The 27674-nt window shown below is 35.2% G+C and overlaps 1 protein-coding gene across 1 annotated transcript in view; it reads left to right on the plus strand.

Moving 5' to 3' along the window:
• Positions 1-27674, plus strand: part of LOC102734275 (contactin-4) — an 805863-nt gene that overhangs the window by 213130 nt on the left and 565059 nt on the right. Inside the window, exon 2 of the mRNA XM_081805865.1 lies at positions 12086-12141. The gene's annotated coding sequence lies outside the window, so the exon portion shown is untranslated. The remainder of the gene's footprint in view (positions 1-12085; positions 12142-27674) is intronic.

Here is a 27674-nt window from a genome sequence, read left to right on the forward strand (position 1 = left end):
CCCCCCCCCCCCCCCCCCCCCCGATGCGTTAGCCTGGTGATGGGTATTGAGGAGGGCACATTCTGCATGGAGCACTGGGTGTTATGCACAAACAATGAATCATGGAACACTACATCTAAAACTAAAGATGTAATGTATGGGGATAATATAAGACTAAAAAAAAATAAAATAAAAATAAAAAAAAAGAAATGTGGAACTTTTCCTATAATATTTGAGCTAAATTTTTTTGAAAATTATAATGGTTCAGAGTGAAAATAAATATTTATTTTAGGCAATTGAGCAAATCATTAAGGAAATATACTTTTGCATATACCCACTATGAGGAGAAATTGAGCAGTGTTTTCTATGACCTTAGTCTGACAACTCATTCATCAGGTAACTTGTTCCGTTATGAGGAGAGAATGAGGCAGTGGGGTTTCAGTTGAAGCAAGAATAGAAGTGGCTGCCACCATTTCTGAATTAGTACTAAGTGCTTGGTCCTGGGCAATAAAGGTATCCTGGCCTCCATTTTACAAATGCAGAATTTGAAGCTAAGAGAGAATACTTTGCCTCTGGTCATAAAGGAGTAAGTGAGGGAGTTAGGTTTGAACTAATGTTTCTCTAACTCTATAGCCTGTTTCTTACCAGTTCACCAGGCTTTTTTGGATGTGGACTATACATAGAAGAGTTTTCTACCAATGAAGATGTAGGACACCAATAGGATTTTTCAAAGTGTTTCAAATGTCGCAGTGCCTACCCTGGAGTTCAGTTAAGTCATAACTGATTTGTAGTGAACTAGGGAAATTTCAAGTAGATATGAATTAGACAATCCTCAGTATAAGTGTGTGTGTCAATATGTGTGTGTGTGTAGCACTAAATTTCTTTCAGGAAAGTAAGGAAATTTCCCGCTGAGTAGGAAGTATTTACATTTTTCACCTACTTGTGCATGGATTTCCAAATTGATGGCTATTTGCTTCAAAAGTAGACAGGAAATCAATCCTGGAAATTATTGTGTGTGTAGCTCAATTCAGTAAGTTGTAAAATATTATTTCTTTCATCTCCTTTATGCTGTTTAGTTGCTATTTCATTCTTCATGGTAATAGAAAAATATTCAATGATATTGTGAACACATACTGACCTTTAAGATTTGTTCGCAGGTTCAGCGGACATTTGTTCGGGAGGCACTTGGCTTTTATACCGCCAGTCTCTTCCTCTTTGGGGAAGAAAATCAAGTCATGCTTTGTATTTTACACTGTGTTTGTGTTTCCCTTCAAAAATATGTCACTGTGTAATGAGGACTTCTCTCTTTAAAGAAAGCCATGATGTAGATCACTTTCTGGACCGTGAGTAGCAATGGATCTGGGAAAGGATGCATGTTCCCAACTACAGTGGTGGGAACTAGTAATCTGCCTCCAGAGAACCAGAATAAATAGATGTTTCTAGTGAAAAGTAAGGGCGATATTTGTAATGCCCCCCCCCATTCTGGGCTCTCAGACCTAATTACTCATACAGAATTTCCCTTTTTATATATCGATTTTCCCCCAATTCTGGACATTTATGTACTATGATCATATTTCTTAACATCGGTGCATATTTTCTATTTAACATTTTCTATAAATCTAATGAATTTAACTAATTGTGCATATGAAGAACATTTATATCAATAATATAAATTAAAAAATGCTATAAGTGGAAAATAAACACAAAAATATTCAAACATAAGTACACATAGATTTAAAATGTTCGGAAAATAAAGATAATAATGTGTACCACCAGACGTCCTATGACCACATTCTGAAAACTGTAGCCCCTCTGATCCCTATTTTTCAGATTGAAATTGCACTTCAGAGACCTTACCACAGTTTCCATTATAGGTTTCCCCTGCTTTCTGAAAGTAGAGTGTTTCTGTGAAAACTTTCATAGCCCTAATGGCATAAAACAAAAAACAATTACCATTAGTTTATATAGAAAATTTTTGAACATTCTCAGATCCCAAAAATAACCTCTCTCAGACTTTTCTGATAGCTTAGGACACATATTTTTTAAGCTGCCCAAAATAGGCATTCCTGGGAGGCTCAGTTGGTTGAGTGTCTACCTTCGGCTCAGGTCATGATCCCAGGGTCCTGGGATCGAGTCCCGCATCGGACTCCCTGCTCAGTGGGGAGTCTGCTTCTCCCTCTGCCTGTTGCTCCCCCTTCTTGTGGTCTCTCTCTCTCTCTGACAAATAAATAAATAAAATCTTTAAAAAAAAAAAAGATGCCCAAAATAAATCAAGGTAAATCACAAACTCTCTTAGACACTGTTGTGTGTCAAAACTGCCATGGCTTGATGCTGAGTGTAGTTACTGGGAAGGAGCTTGGCGGTATGCTCAGTGTGTGCACTGCCTCTCTAACTACTTATTGCAAAATAAACACTGAACACTACTTGTGCTTTTCGCTGTTTTTTTTTTTTTTTTTAATAAAAGTGAAAATCCTCTTCGGATTCAGGTACTCTGCTAATGTAGGTCTTTCCTGATAGTGAACTGGCATAACATGAACTTTCAAGAAACAAAGGATACCTGTGTGTACAAGTCATTTATGGCCATGAACAGATTTTCTGCCTTTGAGGAGCCAGACTGTAAGCTCCTTAGGCCTCCAGACCGTGTTGCTTTTACCCTGCACTCCACTATGTCTTTTACTGCGTACAGGTATGCACTGTGTATTTAATTCCTGCTCAGCAAATTGAACACTTACACAAGTCTCCAGGAATGAAGTCCAGTGCAATTTACGAGAACAGGACAGTGCAGAACAACAAGCTCAAGAAAATGAACCAGTGGTATCTGGGAACAGTTATTTAAATATATAGAACTAGAGGTGTTTCTTTTTATTAAAAACAGCCATTTAATAGGCTTTACTGTGTACTGAGCACTTGGTCAACATTAATGTATATAATTCTCACAATAGCCCAAGGAAGCAAATAGGATTAGTACCTTCATTTAATACATGAAGAAAGTAAGGCACCGAGGGAAGTGAGTAATTTGCTGAAGGTTACTGAGATAGGATATGGAGATTTGAGTTTTGAAAGCCAGATTCTGTACTCTCAATCACTACTCTATGCTATATTTCTTCTTTGAGTATATGAAATCACCCATGTGAAAATATTTGGATTCTGTCGGTCTACAGTTACTTGTTGTCATTTATGATCCATTTCATTTGTCTTCCATTTGCTGGGCAGAAATGTGGGTATTTCCTTTCCCTGAATTGGTGAAACTCAGATAAAGAGCATGCACTTATAGGAAAGAACAAATTCTAAGTGTCCAATATATTTTTATATCATGTCACATATTGTGATATATTAGGCTGCTGTGGAATGTCAAGCATTGGCATAATGTATGTCTTGGAAATGCAGAGTGACAGGTTGTCATTATAGCTGTTCCAAGTTTTTGTGATAATGCTGAACCCTGGAAAATTTCATTTTCTGGTTTTGCACATTGCCAACACATTGACATTTCCCTTATGTTTTCCCAATGGGAAAGACAAAATTGAATATAGCCAAACCTGATAATTTTCCTTAATGGAAATTTAAGGGGCTAAGAAGCCTACATTTGTGTATGGGCTTCAATAATTTGAAGTGAATTATTTTCTGTCTTTATCCTTAGGATGTAGAGGCAGATGAAGTAGTTTTTTCACAGACCTGAATTGTACAATGAACACCTACTGATGTAGATCATTCAAATTATAAGTGCAAACAGTGCTTATATTTAGAACAGGGTCCTGTGCATCATGGGAGATCTAGCAAACATCCCTGTCATCTATTCACTAGGTGTCAGTAGCAAACCACCCTTACCCCCATCCCCCAATTTGTACAACCAAAAATGTTTCCAGACTTTGCTAAAAAAATGGCCTCTGGTTGACAATTACGGATTTTGAGAATGGAATTTCTGGTTGGTTGTTTTTGTAAACTCCTAAAATTCATACCTTTGCACCTATTTTAAGACCGATTTTTTTTAGGCTAATGTCTTATGGGACACAATGCCAAGTTTGCATTTCCAAGCCTATTACAACAAAGTAACTATTAATGTATTGTCTACTAGCGTTGTCTCTTATAAATAAAATTAAGTTGTATCACTGGCAGAACCTTTGAGAAATGAGGCGTTCTTATCTCATTTTAAGGTTTATGAAAGTAATCTCTCCAAATATTGGTGATATAGAGACAAATATAGACAAATATAGAGTATTTTATAATTACAAGGTGCTTTTAAACTCAATATTTAATTTTCCCAGTAATTCTGAGTAAGGTTTTAATTTACCCATTTTACTGATTAATAAATGGAGACTGAGGAGTAGCTTTTGTCTATTTCTTGTGAATTAGATCAGAAAATACCACCATTCTGAGTAATTTTATATGAGTAGAGTTTTCTTGCTCAACTTTTTTTTTTTAGATAGGGAGAGGTGGGGCTAGGGGCAGAGGGAGAGGGAGAGAGAGAATCTTAAGCAGGCTTCATGCTCAGCATGGAGCCCAATATGTGGCTCAATCTCACAATCCTGAGATCATGACCTGAGTTGAAATCAAGAGTCAGATGCTTAATGGACTGAGCCACCCAGGTGCCCCTTGCTGATTAAACTCTTAAGTAAAGCTCTCTTCTTGGGTATAAACTTTTTTCATATCCTCGAGAGTCATGCTAAAGATGCATGCACCTTTCTTTCTTCTGCTCTTTTATTTCTAAATCCATATACCACCATTTACTATTTTGATGTCACTGGTTGTTTGTCTTGGGACCTCATGTTGACTGGACCATCTGTCTATAGCCCCTCAAGTGAGCTGCCCTAATTATGTTACATCAGGACAACTTGTGAAACTCTGAATATCACGTTTCTAACCTTACAACTGATAAGCAGCATAAGCCATTCCCATTGCTGTTCTCAGTCCTCTCTCTGTCTTAAATAGATGCAGAGATCTCTAGGCTCTTAAGCATCTTCCAGTCCTGTTTACTTTGTAGTCAAGACCCCAGAAATTAGTCTTTCAGAATATGGCTCTTCAAGACAGACTCCTCAAGGTGATGGCTCCCGTGTAAACTTGATATGAAACCTCCTACACTGTGTAATACTGTCATCTCAGGGAGAGCCACTATTCATTAGATTAAATTGTCAGCTTTATGTTTCAGTAAAATAAATACACATTTTCCCTATGGTAATGACTTTTTTTTTCTCACTTTGTGAAAACTGCAGGGACCCTTGTTATCGAGAGACAATCATATTCTAGCAGTGCCACTTATTTTGCCCAGTGAAAGTCCCAAGGATATGATTATCTCTTAATAACTCTAAAGCCTGTTATGTATCATGTTGTATTGTTGTTTACTTTGAGTGCGTGGGGGGAACCCATTAGTGATCTCTGTGGTTGATATTATTCATTGGGATAATGATAAAAGAATCAAATGACCATTTGTTTGCTTGTAGCTAGACAGCACAATAAGAAATGCATCCCACTGCTCACTGAAAAATGTATTTAAATGTAATCTCTAGCTTAGTATTAGTTTAATAACCTGGATATTAATACTAAATTAACATCAAGCAAAGCTAAAGGAAAGTTAGGAAATAAACATGGATAATTTAATAACTATGTGACCTTTACCTCCCACAGAAAATTCAGGTTGGGTTTTAAATACCTGTGAAAGAAGTAAACACCCCTGAAAAAGAAGTACTCGCTAATTCAGTGATGGAAAATGCCATCGATAATTTAAGTAAAGTAAGATAGATGTAAGAAAATCCCCTTAAATATAATGGTCTTCTAGAATATGGACAGTTAATGAATTTTTTCCCTCTTACCTCATGCCTTCCTTTCATGTACAAAGAATGCAATAATTTTGGTTTCATTTACTGAATACCTTTTAGAGACCAGATAGTTGTCATGCATTCTCTCATTTTATCTTTACTAGAACCTTGCCAAGGTAGTTAATACTGTTCCTGTTTTTTTTAGGTCAGGAAACTGAGGCTGTAAGGGGTTAAATAACTTGCTTGAGTTCATGTAGAAGGTAGATGGCAAAGCCTAGCTTCAGATCTGATCTTAGAGTCCATTTGTTATCTACTGATTATTTAAAGGTGTGATCTGAAGGATGGTTACAATTATAGAACACTTGTAGCTGATGGTGATCTTGTATATGTGTATTATTAGGTAGATGCATGTCTGACCCTAATGAAAGGGGAAAAGTTGGCTGAAGTGATGAGACCACTATCTTCTCTCTCCTAATCTTGCTTCCAACATCTGTGAGAACTGAAAGAATTAGGAATGCCTCATCTGTTTTTTTGAACATATTAATTAGGACTATTTTCATACTCTTAGCTGTCACTTGGGAAGGATTGTTTTGTTCTGAATAAACATTTGACATACTTTTTTTTACTTCTGAGGTATTTGGAAAGGGTCTAGATCAGGACTTTTTGTTCTCCAGAGTAAAAATCATCCTTTTTGATCCAGGCCTTGTCAACAGCTGCCTCTTTCTAGTTGCATTTAGCCAAGAAGCTCTGCAGTCATTAGTGGATTTCTGGTTTCTTTGTATTGTAATAAAGCCAATGCATTTCTGTTGACACCAGCTGATATGTTCAAAACTCCTGGACCCAATCATTCTGAACAGAGGGGGATTCGTCCATTTATTCATGCATTAATCTTCTGTCTAGTCCCACAGGTGACTTCTTGGAGTTTATAATAAAAGCCACAACTAAACTTTAACCATAATTTAAAGGTTACAATAGCAGGTAAGCAGTATGGATTTAACATTGGAAAATTTAATTTTCAGTAATTTTGAAAAATAATTAAATATTTTGTGCATATTATACCCTGGGCACTGTATGGATTATCTCATTCTGCCCTCACAAAAACAATGTAAGGTAGATATATAATTATTAGGCTCATTTTTTGCATAAGGAAGCAGAACTTAAAGAAGCCTTTCCTCATGTTCTTGTGCAGAGGAGGCTATTACTCCATTGCCTCTAATGGATGCATAGTTTCTTTCCCTGTATAAATAAAGCAGTGCAAAAGTAGGCAAGAATAATGCATGTATCTTTACCCCTTTTCAAGGAACGCCATTGTGTATCTATCTACCTTATTCATCTCTTGAGTGTGCTGGCACATTTGAGATGGAAAGTTTTAACTAAATCACTTGTCCCCCTGATAAGAATATGGCTGTTCAATATTTTTTCCAGTGGAGAATAAGTAATCCCTAATTATAAAATCAAGAACGTCTCAGTACCTCTCTAGGCATCATTAGAAGTTTCCTTTTAAGAGCAGTCAAGAAAATATATGGTAGAAATGGAATTAATTTTTTTTTTAAATTTTAAAAGATTTTATTTATTTATTTGATAGAGACACAGCGAGAGAGGGAACACAAGTGGGGGAGGGTGGGAGAGGGAGAAGCAGGCTTCCCTCTGAGCAGGGAGCCCGATGCGGGGCTCGATCCCAGGACCTTGGGATCATGACCTGAGCCAAAGGCAGACGCTTAATGACTGAGCCACCCAGGCGCCCCTGGAATTAATGTTTTTTTAAAGATTTTATTTATTTATCGGAGAGAGAGAGAGAGAAAGAGAGCACAAGCAGGGGGCGCAGCAGACAGAGGCAGAGGGAGAAGCAGGCTTCCCACTGAGCAAGGAGCCTGATGTGGGACTGGATCCCAGCACCCTGGGATCATGACCTGAACCGAAGGCAGATGCTTAACTGACTGAGCCACCCAGGTGTCCCAGAATTGGAATTGATTTTTAAGTTGCATGTCCCTTAGTTTTTAATTTGGATCCATTTATTCACTCAGCATGTATTTAGGGAATTCTTATTTTGGACTAGGTTGTATTAATCTCTGCAACTTCAAATTGAAGAATAAGACAAAACAGATATATATTTTCCTACAATAAAAGATATGTGTGTGGGGGGGTGGGTGGTAAACATATTGTGATTAGTGTCCTGCTAGAAACATGTTGAATGTAACAGGACAACAAGATTCATTACGATCCTGAAATGCTATGATTTTGTAAAGAGGATTATTTCAAAAATAATACTCTATGATTTTTTTAAAAAACTGAAATAGTTTATGTATAATATATTAGTTTCAGGTGTATAACATAATGATTTCACAGTTGTATACATTACAAAATGCTCACCATAAATGTATTTACTACCTGTCATCACAAAAAGTTATTTCAGTATTATTGACTATATTCCCTAAGGTGTATTTTTCATCCCCATGATCTATTTATTTTATAACTGGAAGTTTATACCTCTTAGTCCCCTTAACTTATTTCACCTAATCCCCTACTCCGCTCCCCTTTGGCAAACAGCAAAACCCCAGTATTACCTTACACCAGTCAGAATGGCTATTATCAAAAAAAGACAAGAAATAACCAATGTTAAAAAAAAATAACAAATTTTGGAGTGTGTGGAGAACAGGAGACCTTTGTGCCCTGTTGGTGGGAATGTCAATTGGTGCAGCCACTGTGGAAAACAGTATGGAGTTTCCTCAAAAAAATAAATAAATAAAAAGAGAAGTACCATATGATCCAGTATTTCCATTTCTGAATATTTCCCTGAGGAAAATGAAAACACTGATTTGAAAAGACTTATGTGCCCCTATGTTTATTGCAGTGTTATTTATAAAAGCCAAGATACTGAAGCAATCTAAGTGCCCATCAACAACAGATGATCAGATAAGATGTGTATATATATACAATGGAATATTACTCAGCCATAAAGAATGAAATCTAGCTATTTGTGACAACATGGATAGACCTAAAATATGTTATATTAAGTGAAATATGTCAGACAAAAGAAAGACAAATACCATATGATTTCATTTATATGTGGAATCTAAAAAAGCAAAAAACAACAAAAAGAGAAACAGACTGAAACATAGAGAAGAGTCTATTACATTTTTACATTTATTTTGATGATGTTTGTTTGTTTGGTGGTGGCTGAGTAGAGTAGTAGCTTGATTTGTCAGCAAATACCATGAAGTTAGGGATATTTTTCTGTTTATTTTCCCAGTAACTATTTTTGAAATAAATGAATAAATGTAAATATAAAATCTGTTGGTCTGTAAAGGTAAAGAAGCAGCTGAGTATGAATCATATTTATGAGCCAAGAGAATTTGTATATGTAGATTTTCTTGCAAATAGTGTTGTGGGGTGATTTTTGTTTCTTCATATTGCTCATCTATATGTCTCCCTCAGTTTCTTTAGGCACATAGCTGGGACTTCATATTACCCACAGAAAGCTTGCCTTCAGTGGGCTCATTTCTTAACCAACAACCATTTAGTTGTAAGTTATAGAAATGTACACTAGTTCACATAAAGAGAAGGGCTGTTGAAACCATATGTCAGGCAAAGTGATTGTGATCTAAGTACAGAAAACTAGGTAAAACCTGACCTCAAAGGGACTTGAAAAGGCAGGATATGTGACTACTTGTCACCCTTTTCATTTTATTTTTAATACCTTATTTCTCATGGGGATCAGGATTAAGGGTGTATGTTATCCCAACCCTAGTTTTCCTGGAATGTCTGTTTCATTCTCTGATTCTCTCAACAGACTAGTTTCTTTTACAATAATTCTACCTTTACTTGCCTTGAACTCTCAGTGGTGCAGTTTAGAATCTCTGAGAGAGAATCCTATTAGGCTTAATGTGGGTCAAGCATTCCTCCTTGTTCAATCACTGTAGCCAATTATACAGTACATAGGACAATCCTTTCCAGGAGCTATGGATGGGGCAAACTTTTTAAGGTGCAAATATTGATTCAGAGACCTTCTTGGGATCAGTCCTAGATATTCCTCCTTTTTTCCAACCCTTCCAACCTACCTTCCATTCTTTTGGGCTCTGTTCTTTGCTCCATGACAGCTAACAAATCTGATAAATGTATTCATGATGTTTGCCCATCTAACAGGTAATTTCTTTTGGCCAGTTTTCCCTCTGGGAGCAATTCCAAAAATCAAAGGGATGAATTTAATAGTAAATACCTTATTTTTAAAAATTTTCTTAAAAATATTATTTATTTATTTGAGAGAGAGAGAGAGTGCACAAGAGAGCAGGAGGAAAGGGGAGGGACAGAGGGAGAGGGAGAAACTGACTCCCCGCTGAGCAGGGAGCTCTATCCCAGGATCCTGGGATTGTGACCTGAGCCTAAGGCAGATGCTTAATGGACTGAACTACCCAGGTACCCCTAATGCTAAATATTTCAGACAGGGGAAAACATTTGGTAGTATGTATTGCTTTTAGGTGCTAACTTTGCTTTTTGTATGTATAATCCTTCTTCATGAAACCATTTATGATATATGAGAATCTTTTACCACTATTACTATACTATTACTACTGGTGTTCCATATGCCAGGTGGAAGACTAAATACCTAAATTGCATTATATTATTTAATTTTCAGTTGTTCTTTGAGGCCGAATAATGCTATGTCCCCACTTCACAGGTGAAATTGAGACTTACGTTAGTTAATAAATTGCTCAAGATCACATGGCTAGTAAATAATTGGACCATTACCCCATCTCAGGCAGCTGTCCCAGAACTTGTGCTTTTAAAAGAGGAACATGATTATTTTCTAATGAATAAAATTGGAACCTAAGTTTTCATTTCAAATCTATATCCTTAATTGCACAAATATAATATTTACTTGCATTCTGTGAAGAATATATTTATGTATGTATGTACATATGTGTGTGTGTGTCAAGTTTTAGTAATACTTGAAAAGAAAGAATGAACCCTTGATCAAAGTTGTGGTTTTGTTTTTTATGGTTTATTATCAGTTTTTAGCTGTTGTTATGGATTTGTAAGCTGGAGTTGCAAGTCATGCCAATAGCTATAAATAGAACTTTTCTTCTTATCAGTGGCTATCCCTAATGTAACAAAAAGTTAGACTTTGAGGTAGGCACTGAACTTTTGTAGCCAACTCACATACATAGAGCTGGTGACTGACCATAGTAACATAAAACAAATGGTGATTTATTTCTGATTCATTATTAACTTGAATATAGGATTTTTGTCTATTTCATAAGAAATATTTCCTTTCATTTGTCATAATCCTTTGTGGCACTTTATTTATTTTGGGGGAATATCTAAGAAAGGACATTAAAAAAAGATAAGTTACATTTCTGGATATATTAACAATATAAAGAAGACATATTTGGTCTTTACCTTCTGGACATTATTGATATTAACTTGAAAGTAAAGGTAGTTAGGTACTTAATATAGTGATGAATTATTATGATACGCAGCAGGGGCTACCATAATCTTAATAAGTGATAATGTATTTATGGCTAATCAGGAAAGTAAAATATTTTTATCCTAATCAATTATACTATATTTAAATGTAAATTAGACTGGAGTTGTGTAATGATATTTCTGAGTGGCCAATCTATATTGATCTACATAAAATGATATTTTAATTATAAAAAAATTATAAGACAGTTATTTTGCTCAAAAGTAAAGTTTTCTACAATAGAAACTTGGTTAGAAGATACATACATATACATAAACTTGAAGGTATGAATATATACATTTATTCTCAGTAATAGTATATATTTTTTCCTCAGAGGGAAACAGTATTGCTTCAGGGGAAATTACTCTCAGGCACAGAATTATTTTGCAATTAAAGTTTAACTTGGTGGCTTTAAGAGAAGATATAATACCATATTTATGGAGAGAGTGTTTTGTTTTTGTTATTGTTGCTCTCATTTTACACATTCATATGTCTAGCAAAACCCACCAGATATTTTCTAGTTCATTGTTCACCTTTTCATTATTTTATAAGCTTTTGTAATATACGTTCTTTAGAAATTGTCTTTTTTATTGAATCTGAATACCACAAAATATCACAGGCTCCTAGAGCCATTATACTAACAAAGAAAGGTTAGAGTGGTGAATTGACTTGTCAATAGTCACACAGCTGGTGGGAGACAAAACAGAGAAAGGAAGCTGGCATCCTGGCTCCTCATCTGGGCAGTTCTATCAAGCTGAAGATTCATATTGACCATATTAATTTTCATTTCCTCCTAATTTAATTTTAGAATGGCAGTAATTAAGTATCAGCTACACATAAGCTTATTTATACTTGCAAAGTGTATTTATTTGTATATTTTTTATTTTTATTCTAGGGATCTTTGATATACAATACCTCCACAGTATGTGGTCCGAAGAACTGCCCTAAAAGGTAAGCTTCCCACAAGGGAAGATTGTCTTTATTTCACTTCACCTTTGGTTAGCCTCCTTAGTTTTTATGGAAACATTAAGATCTATTCCTTACAGAGTGATGCCATGAGACCATTTTTAGTGTTTTTCTGAAGGTTGAAGTTAATGAAGATGGTGAAATCATGTAAATTAAGACTTGACAATAGGAAATTGAGGCCTTTCCCAAGTCTCTCTGGAGAAGATATTTGTGGTAGCTTTTCTGTGGCTCAGATTAATTTGATAATTGAAAAACTTTTGAATTTGGCATCATGGAAAGAGTGTTGGGAATAAAGTAAAAGTTGTTGCACTTTTACCAAATGGCTTTATAGGAAAGAACATTTTATCAGGCAAATCAACACAAATATTAAGTTACTAGGTCCTACAAATATTCAGGTCTTAAAATTGAAGCCTTTTAGGGTTAAAACACAAGCAGTATAACTCATGATCTGTGATATATGCAAATTTTTTCCTTCTAAAAAAGTGAAATACCTGTTTTTATTTTCTAAGGCTGCTGTAGATATGTACCATGAACTGGGTGACTTAAAACAACAGTAGTTTGTTTTTGTCAGAGTTCTGTAGCTTAGAAGTCTGAAATGAAAGTGAAGGTGTGAAGGCAGGTCTTACTCTCTGAAGGCTCTGAGGGTGGAATCCATCCTTGATTCTTCTAGTTTCTGGTAATTGGCAACAGTATTTGGTGTTCCTTGGCATGTAAAGGCTTCACTCAGATCCCTCTCTGTCTTCACATAGACTTCTCCCCAAACTTGTATTTGTAATAGGCACCAGGCATTGGATTGAGGGCCCACTCTAAAGCAATGCAACCTTATCTCAACTTGCTGATGTCTTCAAGGACCTTTTCCCAAATAAGGTCACATTCACAGATCTAGGGATTGGGATTTCAGCATATCTTTTTGGACATAGTTCACCCATAATAGTATATATCCCTTAAAATTGACATCAGTGATGTTAAAATTAATTATGGTTAACTAGGAATTCATTGGGAAAAACACTAACGAGGGTGGTGGTGGAGGAGGTCTCATTCCATTAATACACATAAAATAAAATGCCAACTCATTTTAAAAGTTGTAATAATTATGTCTTGATGGACAACTTATCTCCCAAACAAGATAAAATTTAAAACTCAGTTATTCAGTATAGGGATTGATGACATTGGGTAAATATTAGCACATGATTTTGACTCTCAGGGGAAGATTATTTTTAACACCCTCAATTATAAAAAAAATTAGGAAAAAAATTTATTTCACTTGATTCCTTAATTGTTTTTCATAAGCCAAGATCGAGTCAGGTATTTTTTACCACTTAAGTATTGCTCTATAACAAACCACTCCTAGATTCAGTGGGTAAAAAACAGTAACTATTAATTATTTCTCATGAATATATCAGGTAAGCTGTGTGGGTCATCTGATGTGGAACCCATTTTTGACTGGGTGTGTTAGTGTATATAGGGTCTGCTTGTAGGTAAATTAGGGGGAGCCTCTGCTCTGAATAGTCTCTATTCCTCCAGGAGAAGCCAGGCTTTTTCTCATGGTGATGACTTTTTCTTATTCCACAGTATTTTGAGTGTTCTCAAACTTGGTATTAGTTTTTATTTTTATTTCCACAGACTTGTCTAGCTACAGTCCATCCCAGACAAAGTAGTAGGAGTGATCTTCCTAAATCTTTCCCTAAATCTAATCAGATTATCATAACTACCTATAAATCTTTGTTCCTTGTTTTCCTTGGATCAACTCCAGCTATTTGACATGGCTTTAGAAGTTTTTATATTATTTGACCATTGCTTACTTTTCTACCTTCATTTCTCACCCCTCCCCCCTTCCAAAATAGGTTCTACCAGCTTGTATTTTTTTTTTTAAGATTTTATTTATTTATTTGTCAGAGAGAGAGAGAAAGAAAGAGCACAAGTAGGGTGAGCGGCAGGCAGAGGGAGAAACAGGCTTCCCGCTGAGCAAGAAGCCGATGCGGGACTCCATCCCAGGACTCTGGGATCATGACCTGAGCTGAAGGCAGGAGCTTAACTGACTGAGCCACCCAGGTGTCCCTCAGCTTGAATTTTTATTTATTTTTTATTTTTTTATTAGCATAAAATGTATTATTTTTTTCAGGGTCTGTGATTCATCATTCTTACACAGTCAGCTTGAATTTTCAAAAAATTGTTTAAATATGCCATTTTTTCTCTTGCTTTTCTTCATTCTATTCCTTCTTTCAGAAATATATTGTTCTCCTCATCCTGCACCCTTCTCCCATCTTTAATCAACTCTTTATTGCTAACTAAAAACTTGATGTTTGAGGAAGGCTTCTGTGTTTTTCTTCTCTGGGTTAGGCTTTCCTCCAGTGCCAGTATCAATGTGGACAACATGAAAATCACATTGTACTGTAATTGCTTTTTTGATTAGTTTCCTTTCTCATTATGGACCCTAGTAAGCCAGTGATGATACATACCTTTTATCTACATTGTGGTATTCAGTCCTCAGTAATTATCCATGGAAAGAATGGAGTATATAATGACATCTTTTGTGTTCCAATTACACTGTCTTTGAAAGTTTGAGATGTCGAAATCATACTCAATGGCAAAAAGCTGAGAGCTTTACCCTTAAAATTAGAATCAAGACATGAATGCAAACACTTACTACTGAACTTCAGCATAGTATTAGAAGTCCTAGCCAGAACGATTAGACAAGAAAAAGAAATGAAAGGCATTTAATTGGAAGGGAAGACATGAAATTATCACTATTTACAGATGACATGATTTTATATGTAGAAAACCATAAAGAGTCCACCAAAAAACTGTGAGAACAAATGAATTCAGGAAAGTTGCAAGGTACAAAATCGGTATACAAAAATCTGTTGCATTTTTATACACTAACAATGAACTATCAAAAAGAAGTTAAGAAAATAGTCCCCTTTGCAATTGCATCAAAAAGAATAAGATGCCAAAAATAAATAAATAAATAAAATGCCTAGATACAAATTTAATCACAGAGATGAAGGACTACTGAAAACAAGAAGAATTAATATTGTTAAAATGTCTATCCCTCCCAGAGCAATCTACATATTTCAGTGCAATTCTTATCAAAATTCCAATGGCATTTTTCTCAGAAATAGAACAAAAAAAATTAAAATTTGTATGGAACCACAGAAGGTCCTAAATAGCCAAAGCTATCCTGAGAAAAAAAGAACAAAGCTGGAGGCAACACACTCCCTGATTGCAGACAATACTATAAAGCTACAGTAATCAAAACACTTTGGCATTGGCATAAAAACAGACAAATAGATTAGTGGAACAAAATAGGGGGCCCAGAAATAAGCCCCCATGCATATATGGTCAATTTATGACAAAGGAGGCAAGGAAGGAGAGTGTCTTTAATAAATAGTGTTGGGAAGACTGAGCAACCACATACAAAAGAATGAAACTAAAGCACTATCCTCCATCCAATACAAAAATTAACTCAAAATGGATTAAAGACTTGAATGTAAGACCAGAAACCATAGAACTCCTAGAATAAAACATAGGTAATAAGCTCCTTGACATTGTTCTTAGCAATATCCTTTTAGATCTTACTCTAGAAGCAATAGTAACAAAAGCAAAAATAAACAACTGGGACTACATCAAACTAAAAAGCTTCAGCCAGCAAAAGAAATAACCACGAAAATGAGAAGGTAACTTACATTTGCAAATCATACATCTGATAAAAGCTAATATCTAAAACATATAAAAATTTTACATAATGTAAAAAAATAACCCAGTTAAAATATGGGCAGAGGATCTAAATAGACATTTTTCCAAAGAGGACATACAGATGGCCAACAGGCACATGAAAAGGTGCTCATCATCAGTTGTCATCAGGGAAATGCAAATCAAAACCACAATGAGATATCACTTCACACCTCTCAGAAGGGTTAAAATCAAAAAGACAAAAAATAGAAAGCATTGGCAAGGATGTGGAGAAAAGGGAACCCTCATGCACTGTTGATGGGAGTATAAATTGGTGCAGCCACTGTGAAAAACAGTATGGAGGTTTCTCAAAAAATTAAAAAACTACCATAAGATCCAGCAATTTCACTTCTGGGTGTTTATTTTAAAAAAAAGATACTAATTTGAAAAGATAGAGGCAACCTTATGTTATTTGCAGCATTATTTACATTAGTCAAGATAAGCAAACAACCTAAGTAGCCATTGATGAATGAATGGATAAAAAAGATGTGGCATGAGGCGCCTGGGTGGCTCAGTCAGTTAAGCATCTGCCTTTGGCTCAGGTCATGATCCCAGGGTCCTGGGATTGAGTCCTGCATTGGGTTCCCTGCTCAGCGGGAGGCCTGCTTCTCCCTCTCCTGCCACTGTTCCCCCTGCTTATGTGCGCACGCTCTCTCTCTCTGTGTCAAATAAATTAAGTAAATAAATAATATATTAAAAAAAGATGTGTGTATGTGTACATATATATGTATACATAGAGACACAATTGTAATTCTACACAGCTATAAAAAAGAATGAAATTTTGCCATTTGTGGCATCACGTATGAACCTACAGGGTATTATGCTAAGTGAAATAAGTCAGAAAAAGAAAGACAAATACTGCTTGATTTCACTTAGAGCTGGAATCCAAAAAACAAAAAAAATTGGTGGACAAACCCAAACCAAACTCATACATACAGAGAATAGGTTGATGGTTGCCAGAAGGGAGGGAGGCTTGAGGGAACACCAGGTAGGTAAAGAAGATCAAGAAGTACAAGCTTCCAGTTATAGGGGCATCTGGGTGGCTCAGTTGGTTGAACGTCTGACTCTTGGTTTCGGCTCAGGTCATGATCTTGGGATCATGATCTCAGGGTCTTGATATCAAGCCCTGCGTCCAGCCCTGCCTCTGGTTCAGTGGGGATTCTGCTAGAGATTCTCACCCTCTCCCTATACCCCTCTTCACGCTCACTCATATACATGCTTTCTCTCTCTCTAAAAATGAATGGATAAATCTTAAAAAATAAAAAAAAAACCAAGCTTCCAGTTATAAAATAAATAAGTCATGGGGATTTAATATACAGCATGGGGACTGTCATCAATAATATTGAATTGCAAATTTGAATAAGAAAGTAAATCTTAGAAGTTCTCATCACAAGCAAGATGTAACTTTGTATGATGACAGATGGTAAATAGACTTAATGTGGTGAACACTTTGCAATGTATACAAATGTTGAATCATTACATTGTACACCTGAAACTAATAAAATGTATCTCAATTATACTTCAGTGAACAAAGTTGTTGGACAGTTCCAGAATTAAGACCGAAAGGCAGGAGGTCACGTACTTTCAAATTGTCATGATCCCCTTTTGGTTGTGCTTAAGGAGGGCCCTGGCACCACCTCCAGGTGCCCTAGCCTCTTGTCCTCCACCACAGGTTGTAAAAGTGGCTGCCTATGGATAAGAACAGCTTCAAAACAGAGTTATGTTGGTTCACATATTTGTTTTTTTTCCTTTTAATTGCAAAAAGATAAAGTTTTAATTGTTGCCAACACTTGAAAATTCGATTTCAGGTATAATGATGATTTCTAGGTTGTCTTAGAAGAAATCAGAATACCTTCCTACCCCAGGCTTGCACTCGTAGATGGCAGGAGTGCTTTCCTGGGCAGCAGCTGCCTCCTCCTTCGTTCTCCAGTTTATTATATCACTTCATTTGCTATCTATTTGGCCCTGACAGGCCCTTGAGTTTAGTATCCTCAGCTGCACAAAGACTTCTGGATTGATGGAATGTGGAAGCTTAGTTCAGCTTCTGAGAGTCTGTCTCTGGTGAACCAAAGATCGTAGGTTCAGTGGCTGAATGGGCCATTTAGTTGTTCCTGTCATATATCTATCAACTAAGTGAAAAATAATTTTGGCTTTATGTTCAGAGTCCTGTGCTTTAAATTCCTGCTCTAGGGCGCCTGGGTGGCTCAGTCGTTAAGCGTCTGCCTTCGGCTCAGGTCACGATCCCAGGGTCCTGGGATCGAGCCCCGCATCGGGCTCCCTGCTCAGTGGGAAGCCTGCTTCTCCCTCTCCCACTCCCCCTGCTTGTGTTCCCTCTCTCGCTGTCTCTTTCTCTCTGTCAAATAAATAAATAAAATCTTTGAAAAAAAATAAAAATAAATAAATAAATAAATTCCTGCTCTAATATTGGAGCAGGTAAACTAACTTCTCTGAGACTCATTTTTTTCCCATCAGCAAAATGGAGACTGTAATATTTGAGGGCTTGCAGCATGTAAATTTGTTTTGTTAACACCACAACATTTAGTCTAGCATACACACAGAGAAAATGGAAGAAAATAATTACATTCTTTTTCTCTGGATTGGTATTAGTAATTTTCGTCTTTTGTTAGATATTAGTCAGTTAAAAACAGGAAAATTAAGTACTGATACATGCTACAACATGGAGGTACTGTGAAAATATTATAAGAAGCCAGACACAAAAGTCCACGTATATGATTTCATTTATAAGAAATGTCCAGAATAGGCAAAAGTATAGAGATAAAAAGTATAATAGTTGTTTCCAGGGACTAAGGGCAGAGGAGAATATGGGAGTACTGCTCAAGGGGACAGGGTTTCTTTTTTGGAGTGATAAATATGTTCTCAAATTAGATAGTGGTAATAGTTGCACAACCTTGTGAATATACTAAAACCACTGAATTGCATAGTAAATGGTGAATTTTATACGTGAAGTAGATCTCAATATAGTAATAGATTATGAAATGCATGTTTTAAGAAGACAAAATTTCTCCTTCAGATAAGGTGACTAGGGGATGTAACAAAATAAACAGACTCCTTAGGTTATCATTCAAATCAATACATACTGTCTTCCTAAAAGTCCTGATGTGTTCTCCCAGGCCAAAGACCAAGTCAGGTTTCTAATTTTAAGGATTAATTGTTTAATAAAAGGTTATGAGTGATGGAGGCAGACAGAGATGGGTAAACATTTAATTTTTTTCAATTTTTATCTTTGTAAGCCTTAGATTCCTTACACTATAAAGTAAGCGTCCTAATAGTCATTTTGTTGGGTAACTGCAAGAGTTACGAAGAGTATGTCAAGTACTGATCTTAGTGTCAGTTATAAAATAGGCCCTCTATAATTTATACTTTTTAAATGAATGTTACTTGGTTGTAAATTTTAGGCTATAAGATTATATTATGGGCAGCCCAACTGTCCCAAGGTTGGTTTTTCCTGTGCTAGCATCTTGGCCAGGAAGAAAATAATGGTTAGAATTTCTGCTAATACTTAATGAATTTAATCAGCCCCTGAGGGACTTTTGATATAGCAGGGAAATATTTAACAGAGATACATGATTTTTATTCCTCCTATGTTTCTCTTGATAGTCGACAGAGCCTTCCCTAGCAGAGGTAACATTACCTGTGCTGAGAGAAGAGTATTAACATACCATGAGGGTAATGTTAGAATGAAGAGAACACATCCCTGTGGCCTCACATTAAAATGTTTCTGTGTGTGTGTGGCTCTGAATGCAATTTAAATTGCTGCCAAGAAAATAAACCACTGCCTGAAAATGGACAATTCAATTGTCCATCAATTTTTATTATTTATGATTTTTTTTTCCTTTAGAACACAGTTTGTTCATTCTTTTTTTAACTTTGGCTTTGTGTTTGGAAATTGAAATTAAAATCATAGCCTAGGAATATAGAAGATGATTGAGTTAATCAATGTGCATATTATAGATTATAATGTTAAGCAGAAATTTTTAATCTTTTTTTTAAAGACTTTATTTATTTGAGAGAGAGAGAGCAGGAGCAAGGGGAGGGGCAGAGGGAGAGGGAGAAGCAGGCTCCCTGCTGAAGTGGAAGCCAGACAAGGGGCTCCATCCCAGGACCGTGGGATTATGACCTGAGCTGGAGACAGACACTTAACTGACTGAGCCACCCAGGCACCCCAGAAACTTTTCATCTTAATTATGAAAAAATGGTTGTATGAATTGCTCCATTTGATACAATTGCTGTTGTATCCTTTCCTTATGGATAACAGGAAGGATTATGCTATGGGGAATAGTCAGAATAACAGTTGGGGTTATTTGTTTCAGCAAGTATGTATATAGGGATCTAACTATATGTCAGAATCTATATTAAGTTCTGATGATATGGTGGCAATAAAATCGATATTTACCCTCAACTTTTGAGTTTGATATATCATAGAGATGACAGATATAAAGAAGTAAAAAAAAAAATACTGATTGTGTTAGGTGCTATGAAGAAAATGAAGAGAGTACAATGATAGAGAAACAGGGTATTGAATGAATGAAAGGATGTTCATGAAAGAAATTGGAGATGCTGACACAAATGGGAAGATATTCCATCTCATAGTTGGAAGAATTGATATTGTTAAAATGCCTACATTATCAAAGGCAATCTACACATGTAATGCAATCCCTATCAAAATACCAACAGCATTTTTCACAGACTAGAACAAACAGTTCTAAAATTTGTATGGAACCACGGAAGACCCCAAATAGCCAAAGCAATCTTGAAAAAGAAAAGCAAACCTGGAGGTATCACAATTCTGAACTTCAAATTATATTACAAAGCTTTAGTAATCAAAACAGCATGGTACTGGCACAAAAATAAACACATAGATCAGTGGAACAGAATAACAAACCTAGAAATAAATCCACATTTATATGGTCAATTGATCTTTGACAAAGCAGAGAAGAATATCCAATGGGAAAAAAAATAGTGTCTTCAACAATGATGTTGGGAAAACTGGATAGCTACATTCAAAAGAATGAAACTGGACCATTTTTTTATACACTATACACAAAAACTCAAAATGTGTTAAAGGCCTAAATATGAGACCTGAAACCATAAAACTCCTAGAAAAAAACACAGGCAGTAATTTCTTTGACATTTAGCAACATTGCTCTCCATATGTCTCCTCAGGCAAGGGAAACAAAAAACAAAAATAAACTATTGGGACAACACCAAATAAAAAAGCTTTTGCATGGTAATGGAAACCATCAACAGAACAAAAAGACTACCTACTTAATGGGTGAAGATAATGTGCAAACAATATATCCGATAAGGGGTTAATGTCCAAAATTTACAAAGAATTCATACAACTCAACACTAAGACAACAAATAATCCAATTAAAAAATGGGCAGAGGACCCAAATAGACATTTTTCCAGAGAGGGCATACAGATGGCTAACAGGCACATGAAAAGATGCTCTACATACTAATCATTAGATGAATGCAAATCAAAACCACGAGATATCACCTGGCACCTGTTAGAATGGTTAGAATCAAAAAGACAAAAAATAACAAGTGTTGGTGAGGATGTGGAGAAAAAGGAACCTTCATGCACTATTGGTAAGAATGTAAATTGTTGCAGCCATTGTGAAAAACAGTATAGAGTTTCCTCAAAAAAATTAAAATAGAAATAACATATGATCTAGTAATTCCACTGTTGGGTATTTATCCAAAGAAAACAAAAATACTAATTGAAAAAGATATATGCACCCCTATGTTTATTGCAGCATTACTTACAATAGCCAAGATATGAAAGCAACCCAAGTATCCATCAGTAGATGAATAGATGAAATACACACACACACACACACACACACACACAGGAATATTCCTCAGCCACAGAAAAGAATGATACCTTGCATTTGCAGGATCATTGGTGGACTTAGAGGGTATTATGCTAAGTGAAATAAGTCAGAGAAAGATAAATACTGTATGATTTATCTTATGTGTGGTATCTATAAAACAAATGAATAAACAAAAGGCAGAATCAAACCAATAAATAGAGAACAAACTGATGATTGCCAGAAGGGGGTGGGGGGATGGATAAATTGGTGCAGGATACTGGGAGGTACAAACTTCTAGTTATGGAATGAGTAAGTCCCAGGATAAAAGGTGCAGCATAGGGAATATAGTCACTGGTATTTTAATAATGTTGTGTGGTGGCAGATGCTAACTACACTTGTGGTGAGCGTAGCATAATGTATAGGCTTGTCAAATCACTATTTTGTACTGCTGAAACTAATATAACATTGTATGCCAACTACACTTCAATAAAAATAAAGTAAGAAAAAAATGCACACGTTATAGTTCTGCATCACTACTAACATTTTGTGTGAGCATGGGGAGGCTAATTTGATGAATGAAAATCAAATTTTTGTTTTGTTTTTGTTTGGTTTGGTGAATTGACTCTTTGATCATCTTTTTGTTCTCAATAAGGCTTTTGGACATAATATTTATATGATTTTAACATTACCATGCCTGCTATAGCTGCTTTATTTAAATTACCATTTGCCTGGGATTTCTCTTCTACTTTGTTTTTAACCCTTATGTGTCATTTTAGGCGTGTCTCCTGTTAATAGCATATAGCTATATTTTTCTGTTTGATTTGTTTTCTACTTTTATCAAGTGATTTCTATTTTTGTATTTATTTTTAATACTGAAATATTTTAATATTTTTTCTACCATTTTATTTTATGTCACTTTTTTTGTTTCTGTATATTTCTTCTTTCCCACCTTCTTAAATTGTTTTTCGTTATTCACTATTCCTTCCTATTTTTTTTATTTTTCACTCTATTTCTGTTTCTAGTAAGTTTCCTAGATCTTATAAATTTAGGAATGTTGAATTTAGCATTATTAAAACCAAAATTATTTAACTATAATTGTACCACCCAAAGTTCCGAGTTATTGTTATATACATAAATGTAGGATTTAATTCAACTTTTTCTTCCAATTGGTAATTACTATTATATTTATTATAGTCAAGACTTAACTTACACATATTTTCCTATATATTGTACCAATTTATTACTCATCATTTCTCCCAGCATTCCAGTTCCTTTGCGTTCAAGTTACTTTTAAGATATCTATGAAATAATTCTTTTAGCATGTTCTCTTAATGGGAAATTCTTAATTTTATCATGAACTATTATTCTTTACCATTATTTTTGAATAATATTAAACTAGGTTTGCAATTCCTAGTTGACAGTTTTTTTCCTCTCAGTACTTTGAAGATGTTCCATTGTTTTCAACTCTTTATTACTGTAGATAATTGAGTTTTCTATTAGTCAAATTGATGTTCTTTTTATGTGATGTTTTTCTGCATTTCCTTTTAAGACTTTGGAGTTTTGCAGTTTCATTATGGTATGTCCAATTATGCATTTATTTTTAGTTTTTCTTACATAATACTCCACTTTTCAATCTGAAGACACAATCCTTTTATTTTCAGTCTTGTAAAATTCTTATTTACCATTACTTGAATGTTGATATTCAACATTTTTGTCTGTTATCCTTTTCTAAATATCTAATCACACATATTTTGTACCATTTATTTATCCTATCCGTGACTCCTTTCATATTTCTTATTTCCTTACATCTCCATTTTGCATTCTGGGAAAATTCCTCAATTTCCTCCTCCAATTTTTAAATTCTGCTTTCATCAGTGTCTACTCTGCCATTTAATTTTTTTTACTCAATGAAGATAGCTAGTTTATGCTGCATTAGCAAATGACCCCAAATCGCATGGGCTAAAACAGCAACAGTTTATTTCCCTGCCGTGTTACTTGACCAGTGCAAGTTAACAGGCAAAGTCTGTTTGTTATATTTACTCGGGGAATCCTATTGATGGAGTTGCCATTGTGGAATGCTTCCATGATTAGTGAAGCAAAGTAAGAAAGCCCATGGGATCATGAACTAGGTCTGAGAGGTTCTTCCAGGTATCTGCACATCATTTTTGCTCACATTTCATTGAAAAGACAATTCACATGGCTGTGAGTGACTAGAAAGAGGGCAGAGAATATAATCTTAACATATGCCTGGACATACCAGAGAACCAGAATATTTGTGCAAAGCACTTAAGTGCAACCCTAAATATTTGTTTTTTTAAAATTTCAATTATCGTATTTTTAAAATTTCTGCAAGTTCCATTTGGTTTATGTTTCTGGTTTTGTTTTTAATCACAACATTCTGTTGTTTTGTTGCGGGTTCAATTCCTTTTTATCTGTAATCATTTTAACCACTTTTATTTTCTATGCAAGTTCATAATCTTATATTATTTCTAGTGCTTCTAATGAATATTATTTTTAATGTGCCAGATAATTCTTTTTTGTGATAGTTTCTTTTTTTACTCATGTAATTTATAATTTTTTTATTGTGAGCTCACATTAGATTTTTTTTTCCTGTGAGAATGCTGTGTACCCTGTGTTGTTAAAGAATGCTCCAAGAAGTGGCTTTGCTTTTGCTTTTACCATGGTCCTGGAATTTAAAGAGTCCCAGACCCCCTTTTTTTTTTTAAATTTTAACCTTTTTTGTGTTACTGTCTTATGCTTCATGAGTATTATACATTTAGATCATATACTCAAGCTTGACAAACACTTGAGGCTTCAATTTCTTATAGTGGACACATTGACCCCAGAGCAGATAGCAAGATTTCTTACTTGTTCTTGTGGCTATTTTACATAGTTTTTTTAGTTTGCATTCATCAATCTAGGCGATCCATATTTTATTTAAAAATTTCAGATCTATCTCCCTATGGCCCAGTGTCTAATGTGGCATTAATACCCTGCTTTACCACTCCTCAAACCCACAGCATGGACCAACGTGGCTCTGAACTACCCCCATAGTAACTGAAACTTAATATTTATTTAGTCTTTGATTCCTCTGCTCCTTTATTTCATCAGGATTCTCTTTCATTTGTTTAAACTTGGCAGAATTTTTAAGTATATTATTATAGTTATATTTTATTCATTTTTTATCTGTGTTTATAGGTGGGCATTGGTCTGCATTAGCCAAGTCTACCATGTCTTTAAAAACTGGCAGTTTCTAGAATCAGCTTTCTGCTCTCTAAAAAAAGGTGCTCAAATTACATTTTCCACAGTGATCCTATGACTCTCTGAAACATTTCTCTAAATGAACTAATGGGAAGACAAATCAGATTGAATGTCAGGTCTCCTGTCTTGTTTTCTGTTTTGATATTAACCAAATGTGTGATGTTACAGGAATCATTAAACTTTGCTGTTTTCCCATCTATAGAATAAAAGACTGGGATTCAGTGACTTGGGTAAATATATTCTCTTCTCAGCTAAGCATGTTTAGAAGACACATGTTTTTAGGAAAGACCCTACTTCATTCCCACTATTCTAATATTTAGTTATGTGATTATTTCTAGCTAAATTATTTTTAACATATGCTACTGAAAAACTATGTCTTAACCCAATTTTAGTTTGTGGTATTTTATAAGTAACTGTGTTTAAAGAACCATCAATCTGTAGATTAAATCTATGGATTAAATGAAATTAGTTTAGTATTATAAGGTAACATTAAATTAAGCATTTGTTGATTGCTATAATACACTTTTTCAAGAGACGTTCCAGAGTAAGCCTGGGTTATTTCTTTCATCATACGAAAAAAAAAATGGGGTACATTTTTATCTTGCCATGTTTAAACTAAGACATATGGTAGCTTGTCAAAATTGCAAAACAAAGACTTTAGACTATTTAGTACAGAATCACCCTTCTAATTACACATGTAGTGAAGGTATGAAAATTTCAAAGATCACGTAAAATACCCTTTGGAGTCTCCTCCTTAAAAGTGGTCCCAAAACCATGGACTCCAGGATTTGAGCAACACAGTAAAAAATATGCTAATAGATATTAGCCGAAGGCCGATGAGTTGCTGTCAGTGTCCTTTTAGCCACATAAATCTTAAGGAAAAAATAAAGATGATCTATTTATCTGAAGATTGTACAGAAAATTTATTAAAAATACAGGTGTGCAAGGACTGATCTGCAAACAGTTAGCATAGCTCTAATTTCACAAACACTTGGACTGGGATAATATTATCTAGTGGAGACATCCAAATACAAAGTGGAATAAGATTTCAGATGTAGTGCTGATGGTCCAATATAATGCACCAAGTACATTGAAACAAACAACCAGAAACAAGCTAGAGAAACTTGAGAAGCTTAAACTTGGGGAACTGTGCAGAGAAATTAAATGGAAACAACAGTCAACTTTATCTGCAAAGGATGAAATATCACACATCAGGAGGATGTTAACATATCTCTGCTGAGTCTGTTGGGGGCAGGGCATGGACGAATTAGAGAAATCTACACTTCCCATTAAGATCTGTTTTGAAGTGAGACAGACACTTGTCTCTAAGGTCAAGGACTGAATGTGCCTTAGAGAAGTGGTCGTGGTTATTTTACCTTTTAATCCACCTTTGAAATAAAAGATTAGAGTTAAGATTTTTACCTTGCCAGAAGAATGAAGCTTTTAAAAGAGAGGTATAATTACAGCTATCTTCAAAGTAGGTGGATGCCAAGTCTTAGGGAAGTGCGGGATTAAGCTTGTTGATAATGACAGAACCTAAGGTATCCACAGCAGTGTTCTTAAGGGCTTGAAAACCAAGGATTTGGAGAGCAGGTGGTTGGACACAGCTGCTGAATAATCCTCTTAACCTCATCTGTACTTCACAGGGTGAAAAATAGCAGGAAAATAAAAATCTCCACCAAGTGGTTGATAGCAATGAAATAAAAAGAGCATCATAGGTATACAAAGGCAAATTTGTCCTGATGCTAATAAATTTGAACAAAAGAAGTAGTTGCTGTAGAGAGGTATGTACTGGTAAAATAAAGTCATGATAAGTATGCCTAAATAAAGAATAAAATGGAATAGGATTCTGCAGGTGGTGATTTCTTCAGGGCACCTCTAAAGCTGTTATTCACTGAGAGCATAAAACCCTCTTAATATTTCGTCATTAATTTTTTTGTTCATGAAATTGCTAGAAATGAATAGCTCTCAGTCAATATTTAATTGATACTTATAAATTGAATTTAATCAGAAACTATGTCTCTTCAAAAAAAAAAAAAGAAACTATATGTCTCACCATCCAACAAATATTTAAGCAAGGCAAATATAACAGAAAAATGAGAAGCAAAGCAGGCAAATGGCACCAGACTTTATGGAAGAGGGATAGAAAACTTTAATACATTTAAGCCATTGACATTCCTAGCAAAGCCTAACCAGTCCTGATTAATATCTCCTTTCCCCCAAAGCATGATGTAGCCTGAAAAGAAATGGCCTAACATACACTTGCATTTCTGTGCAATGTAATGGTTCCATGTCTTAGTAATTCTGTGTTTTTAAAAGTTCCTATATTGAATTTACCTCAAACATGTTGACAGCCGAAGCTCAAGTTCTGTTTATTACGTACAGAACCATATAGTACAACTCCTACCATAAATGTGAGATCATTTAGTGCTCAAACTGGAAAGAGTAGACTCATAGAAGGCAATAAGTAAAAAGAGCCCCAGGTAACATCCAGGCCAGATCTCTCATTTTATGGTTGAGGAAATTTAGGCTCGGAAGTGTTTAATGCCTTGTCCAGAATCACATGCTCACATGAAACAGAATTCTTTTTTTTTTTTTTTAATGCTTTTTTTTTTTATTCTTATGTTAATCCCCATACATTACATCATTAGTTCTAGATGTAGTGTTCCATGATTCATTGTTTGTGCA

Source organism: Leptonychotes weddellii, chromosome 1 (assembly GCF_054177405.1).
Source record: "Leptonychotes weddellii isolate Sample4059 chromosome 1, ASM5417740v2, whole genome shotgun sequence".
Classification (NCBI taxonomy): Eukaryota; Metazoa; Chordata; class Mammalia; order Carnivora; family Phocidae; genus Leptonychotes; species Leptonychotes weddellii.